Source organism: Vigna angularis, chromosome 9 (assembly GCF_016808095.1).
Source record: "Vigna angularis cultivar LongXiaoDou No.4 chromosome 9, ASM1680809v1, whole genome shotgun sequence".
In the NCBI taxonomy this organism is placed as follows: Eukaryota; Viridiplantae; Streptophyta; class Magnoliopsida; order Fabales; family Fabaceae; genus Vigna; species Vigna angularis.
This window is the reverse complement of record NC_068978.1, coordinates 20577568-20585232: the sequence shown is the minus strand read 5'-3', so window position 1 is coordinate 20585232 and position 7665 is coordinate 20577568.

The window sequence follows — 7665 nt, the reverse complement described above, 5'->3', positions numbered from 1 at the left end:
CAATCAACCGGATTCAACTAACTCATTCTTAACTAAATCCGTAATGAGTCAGAGTGCCTTTTGCAGGTACCTTCCCCCTCTATCAAGAAGGAGACCGAGCGGTTCGCGCCATTACCGAATGGCCAACCGCAGGAGACCGAGCGGTCATAAAGAAACAAGCGGGCCAGACTGAAGGAAGACAGGCGATTCAGACGTTCCAGGCAGCCAAAGACAAGAAAGACACGTCATAAAATGTTAGCCTCTCAGTCCTACAAATCCCTAACGAAACACAAAATAATTGATATCGTGAATCATAATTAATTAAGTTCTCTTGTATTTGTTTTTCTTAATTATTTTTCAATTTCCTCTTTATTTATAAAATTTATTTTGATATTATTAATTATACTTTTTTTCAAAAGACACGTTAAAAAGTTGAAAAATACTATAATTACATATATTTTTACAATAATTTTCATCTTAAGATATTTTTGTGAATTTGTTCTCATTTCCATCTTTTCACATTCACCATTTGATGTAATCTCATTTCAAACTTTTATTAATTCTATGTTAGGTATTTCATTACAACTTTTAAGGATTATTCACATGTTGTAATATGAATTTTGAATTTGAAATTGGACTAACACTTAAATAAACTAGGTTAATTTGGACTAAAAATAACTTTGTAATAATGTTTTTTGACTTATTATTTACATATTTCTTGAATATGCTTTTGTTTACTAAGCTCAATTTTCTAACTCTATTGTTTTAAGAAATTTTTTTCTAAAATTATTAATAGAAAAAGAAAAAATTTAAAATACCTATTAATTTCTTAGTCTTAAGCTTACAAACACTAATAAAAAAAAGGATTTAAACTTGCACAATAGGCTTTGGTTTAGGAGCAACTGAAGCCTATCAAACACGATAGCATTTTCGTAGTTTTGTCGAACTTTTTTACCTCGGTTCAAGGGGAACTGATGCATATACACCATATGAATTCGGTTAAAATTTCAACCAGTGTCTGACACCCTGAACAATTTCTGCAGATTTGACTTTTGGCATGCCAACTTTTTGAATCCTAATCTACTGCCTAGGTTTACTGGGGACCCGAGACATATACACCGTATGACCTCGATTAAAATTCCAACCGATGCCTTAACACCTGAAAAATTTCTTTTTGAATCCTGATATTCTGCCTCCTAGAGACCCGAAGCACGTTAATTGAATAATTTAGAAGCATGAGGAGAGATGGGCTTCACCTTCAATCTGCTTCAGATTCAGAAGCAACACAACATAATCAACCATGGTGCCACCGTTCTCGACCTTGGTTGCGCTTCCGGAGGGTGGCTCCAGGTGGCTTGTTAGAGCTTGGGACCCTTCCACGGCGGAGGCTCCGTCCTCGGCGTTGACACCAAAAAAGTCAAGGTTTCCCCTCTTCACTACGATTCTAGGGTTCAGACCATCCCTTGCAGGTTTCGATTTATGTATGGTGCTTTTCTCGTTGGAAGTTGAAGCTTTGTGGTTTCGGTCATCGAGGCGCGACTTGGGATTGAGGATTTATCTATTTCTGGGTTTGGTTTGATTTTGTAGGTTGACGTTGCCTAATGATGATGAATGGAGGTTGAACGGGGTTGCGCCATGGAGACGAACATGGAGGTTGGCGGCGGTGCTAGGTGGTGATGAACAAAGCTTCGTGATTGTGTGTCAATGAAGGTTTCTGGTGAAGAAGATGAGTGTAGCGACTTTCGATTGGGGTTTTTCTGATTGTAGGTCTGTGTTGATGGTGGTGGTGCGAATTAGTGTTTGATGAAGACGACATTGACGGTGAAGATGATCAGCGTTGGTGCTAGGTTGCGGTGATGGCTGCCGGTGGTGCATGGTAGGTTCGTTGTGGATGGCTGTCGGCTGGCTATGATCATCAGGCACAATGAGAATCTTAAGAGACAGGAGAGGAACAAATATATACTTTTAGTGATTCAAAAGGGGATTTTCAAAACAGAGAAAAGATGCGAGTGGAAAAGGCACTTCGGCAGCTTTATGGTCGTTTCTTCTACCGATTTCCAGATGGAGAATCTGCGGCTGATGTGTATGATAGAATCACTGGTAATATTAATACGTATATGTTGTTCGGGAATCAAAGTTATGAAGTTAAGTACTGATGTAGAGTTTTATACTTGTGGTTGAGAACAAATATTATTATTGGAAGGTATCAGCCACCTGAGGAGAGGAAAGTAGAGATGAACTTAGTCATCGTGTGTCACAGCCAAATAGAAATATGCTCGTCAATGGAAATATTCTCATCAATGGAAATATTCATTTTGTTTACTTTATTGAATTAATAATAGGTTATTGAAATCTAAGAGGAATGCGCATGAAAAGTAGTGGTAAGAATCATGATCTTTTCATTTTTTACTATGGATATATACTTTCTGTAATCTTCATCAGCTTTTTAATTTTTGATGAAGTATTGATTAGTTGCTATTTATTTTTGCAGGCTACTCAAAGATCTGGAAGACCTATCAAATCAAATAAATATGTAGCAGGCTCAAGACCCAATACATCATTTGAGATGATGGACAAAGGCTTGATCTCATATATTTAAAGAAAATTAAAAAAAGTAAAAAAGATAAAAAAAGTAAAAAAGGCTTGATCACCATTTGGAACTAAGATATAGAAAGAGAAAAAGTAAAAAAAAGAATGCTCTACTGCCTCGGTTAAGAAGGAACCGAGGCGAAAAGTCCTACAAAAACGAAAAAAAAGAAAAAACCCTACTGCTTCGGTTACTTGTGAACTGAGGCAAAATCCTACCCCTTTTTGTCTCAGTTCTGAACTGAGGCAAAAAGCCTACCCCTTTTTGCCTCGCTTGTATATGCCTCGGTTCAGGAACCGCTTCCTGTGAGCGAAAATAACCGTTGTCGTTTCCCTTCACTGCACTAGTGAAAGTATTAATGGTTTCATAATAATATTTGTAGATAAATCTATATTTATTTATTCAGAAATTAGATGAGATTTTCTTTTTCTTTTTAATTACCTCACATATTACACAAATTCATTTATTATTGGAATCTTATATGTAGAAATAAACGACATGATTAATATATAAGAGAAAGACTCATTGCTTTTTTAAATGCTTTAAAATAAGGGTGAAAAAAAATTCAATTGTCTAATTCTATCCATAACTATCCAAATTTTTTATTTAAATGAATTTATCTCAAATTGAAATTGTGTAAACTCGACCTAACAAATATGTTAAGTAATACATTTCGATAAAGCCCATCCAATTTAGCTAACCTAAAAGGTTAGAAGATATATTAAAATATATTTGTTGGTGAAAATATTCATATATATAGTATTTGTGAATAAATATCAGTAGTTTGATTACATCATGATATTTCTTAATACAACATTTTACAGAATAATTAGTATATTGAGTAAGGTGACACACTATCGTAATTATTTCACTAATTGTTATATATACAATAAGTTGTTATTTATTTGATACTATTTGATATCATATTGGTATTACCTATTTTATCACATAAGGCATAGGGTTTAGGAACCCTATAAATACCTATGGTCACCAAGAAAAAACACACTCATACTCACTCTCTTTTATCCAAAATATCCAAACTTTATTACTAACTTGAGCGTTAGAGAATATTTTGCAGGTGGATCTCCCTATATGTTCTAGTCCTCAGGAGCATACGTCAAGATTCCTCAATCCACTCAAATCCTGCCACTTGTTGGAAGGTCCATGCTCAAGATTTTGGTAAGAATAAAAATCAATTCTTTTTTATTTTAAATCCATTCCATTATTTGGATTTAGATCCGATATAAATTGAATATTTTTGTTGATGTTTAAAATCCAAAATCAAGATGCATCTACTTCATTTTGAGTTACAAAATGTTGAGCCAGACCCAAGGTAGCATTGGGTAAAACTCAAGCAAGGTCGGGGTGAGTTGACTCAAGTTAGAGTCAAGCCAAGTCAACTCAAGTCGTGGTTGAATATAGTTGATTTGGGCCTAAGTAGAATATACTTAAGTTAACCCAAGCCTAGTTTGAGCTAAGTTGTCCTAACCCAAGTCGAGTCAAGTTTACCAAAGCCTAAATCAAGTCAAGTTGCCTTGTGTGTAGATCTAGCCTAATTGGGACGAGTCTACATTCAATCAAGTTAAAAAGGGTACAAGCTCACCTGATTCAAGGTTGACCTATGTTAAGTTGAGTTCGGCTAAAGCCAAGTCAAGCCTCACCCCATCAAGACCAAGTTGAGCCTCACCCCATCAAAACCAAGTGGAGCCCAACACAATCAAGATTAGGTCAAGCCTAACTCGATTAAGATTAGGTTTAATCAAGCACAAGTAAAACTACGCCTGCCCAAACTTAAGTCAAGTTGTGTTAAGTTATCTCGAAACTAGGTTTCGCTAAGTTGGCCCAAGCCATGGTTAAGGCAAGTTAACCCTAACTTAGGGCAAATTTAGTGGACTTGAACTAAATTGAGTAGAGTTGAACCAGGCTAGAGGTTAGTCAAATCGACCGAACCTAAGTTGAGTCGAGTCGACTCGAGCCTAGGTCCAACAAAGTTGGAGGATAAAAGAAGCTAAATAGGTTTGAGCCCATGTTGAACTAAATCGACTCAAGCCTAAGTTGAGTTGGCTTCAACCCAAGTGGAGCCGAGTTGGGTTTGACCTAATCATAGTTGAGATTGTACAAGCCTAAGTCAAGACGAGTTGGCTTAAGCTCTCATGGAGTGAAGTTGACCCAAATCCAGGTGGAGCTGAATTTGTTCAAGCCTAAGTAAAGGTGACTTAACTTAAGTTTATGTCAACTTAAGTTGACCTAGGCCTAATCGAGCAAACATTACTACAAAAAAGAGCTTTAAAGCTTATTATTTTTTACCTTTAATGTCTGCTAAAACACTGATGTCATATCAAGGGACGTCAATTTAATGTCGGAATTAAAAAAGAACATTGATTGACATTGAAAAATTGGCAATTCAAACGTCTTTAAAAATTGAGCGCCATGCCTTACACAATTAGCAAAAGTTTCTGAGTGGTCTCTGGATCTTCAAATGGAGGGTGTTTGATGTCGGAAGGATGGGTTTCGACGTCTTTCTCGCTAGGCCACACTGAGCCCACTAAGCGAATGTTTCTCTCTAGAATTGGCATTGCATGATATGTTGCCATTGCTTGATGTATCTCCATCATTGTGGCCTCTGTTATTGGTGATGGATGATTGAACCACTACGCAAACAAGACAACTTTACTATATTTGCATTCTAATTTTCAAAGTTCAATGTGATTTGTAAGATGTGAAAGATATGTTATTACCTTAGTTCAATCATCTTTAATTCCTGCTTGAATGATGATCTTGTTACAAGACAATATGTAGTAGCCATATGTCCCTGAATCTGATTGCTTGTTACACCAAACATGGCAAAGAAAATAGTCAAATATGGAGGTCTAAATTTCATATACGAAAATTAATAAGTTAAAGATTAATGAAGCCTAACCTTTGGATACAAATTTGAATTTTTTGGGCTCTGGGCCTACCAACAACTTTAATTAAATTTTTAACATTTTAAACATAGGTTAATATATTAAAATCATAATGAATTGATATGAAAGAATGTAACACTCATGTTTTTAACAAGGATTTCAAGTCAAGTTTCATTTTCTTGTGAAGGGAACAAACCTATACATCTGTGCATTGTCTTAGTATGATCACCATTAATTTTCAATGGCCCGTATCATGAATCACAAATAGTGAGTCGATTAATTAAACCTTAATAAAATTCTATAATGAGTATTACATACCCATCAATGTATGGCGTGATGTACATCTCTATTTTGGACTTAGCCATTCATGTTTGCATATATGATTGCTTGAATTCAACTATGCTTCCAAATGGTTTGGTTTGAGGTTCAAAATATCAATACCTGGATGTCTAACCTTGGTCCATCAACAATTAGCTCATACTGACAAGTGTAGTTAGTATGATCTACAACAGAGCATGATTCTTTAGTGCTCCCATGATATTCTGTTGGATCTTCAGTGGGGGGATCGTCCTTTTGTTCGGTCATGGTCTAAAGTTTTTCTTCAAGTGCCCTTTGTATTTCTTGTTATTGTTGGAGGCGTTTCATGAAGCATTGCTTCATAACAATTACGCGCTCATTTAGTCTTTCCTCCATTTGGAGCTCTAACTTCCTCAACACATCTTGACTTAAGAATTTTGTACTTTTTTGTTTAGGGACAAAGTAGTCTTTCATGTCAATAGCTCCTCCATTGCCATGCACATGACCTAGGTGTTCTGGCTTTCCAATGGCCACTATGAGATTCTCCTCCCTACCTTCACATCTTCTTTAACGGAAAACAATTATTTCAACCTAGGTATTATAGGCAAGTACCACACCACCTTAGCAAGTGGACCATCATTGTCTTCATCACCATTATTTCCATCAAGTTTCTTCTTAAACCGTGATAAATCACATGTTGCTCACACCTTAAGTGAAACATATTCATCTCTATACAATAAATAATCATTGGGGGCATGCATGTATCTTTTGGTATTTGAAACCCATACTCTTGACTAATATGACGTTCATTCACCCAGTTTTGATCCATAATATTTTTATAAAGTATATAAAAAATAAAAATGCCAAAAATTACATTAAAATAATTTATCTAACTTACAAGAAACATACAAATATGAAAGACAAATATAAGAAATAACACACAAAGTACAATAAGGAAACTAATAATCACGTATCGAGTAATATATAACTACATTGCAATGTATATTAAAACCAAAAAGCTAGCCTTGATAGAAGGGAGTTTGTTAGCAGCAATGAAGAGTGTAGAACTTCTCGATGCTATTATTCATTGTGGTGGAACTTAAATGGAGAGGGAAAACATGAAATGAATCCATAAACAAAAACAAATTGTAACCTCCACTTGTGAAAACACATACATCTATGGTAAATAAGACAAAACTGACATTTGTTGTTCTTCCTTGTACTCGTGTACAAAACCAGCTGGTTCACTTGGGGGTGATGGAGTTCCAACTCACATAAGGACGTCAATATTAAATGAAAAAACGATATAAATCATGCAAAAATAAAAATATATCCCAACAAAGGCTAGAAAAATACTTTTTTGCAAGAGGTAAGTGAAAAAAAACAAACATTTCTTCTTTCTTGCACTCGTATTCGAAAACACAAGTTCAAGCAGAAATGAAAGCGCGAAGAAACAATGTGTGTGGGTTATGTTCTTACACATTTTTACAAGACATATGACGTTGAAAATAGAGTAATTTCGACGTCTTATAAGTAATTTACGTTGGAATCTAGGGCTTCCGACGTCTAATGCTAGTAAATTTTTACCATGGCCTACCAAACATTTTAATGAATTCAAAAAATTAGAAGGACTCAGCCTAGACTTGAAATATTGACGTCAACGTTAATATGGAGTTCCAACTCACATAAGGACTTCAATGTTAATGTTAAACGCTAGACTTGAAAGGCTCATTTCACACTAGTGAGACTCAGCCCAGGCTCAGTTAAAGCACCATCGACGCAAGCCTATGTAAAGTCTAGTATGTCCTTCAACTACCTGAAAAACACTACAAGAGGGATTGAATAATGTTAATGGAAAATTTTTCGCAAACCTTATGATATAGCTCTTTATCAAGC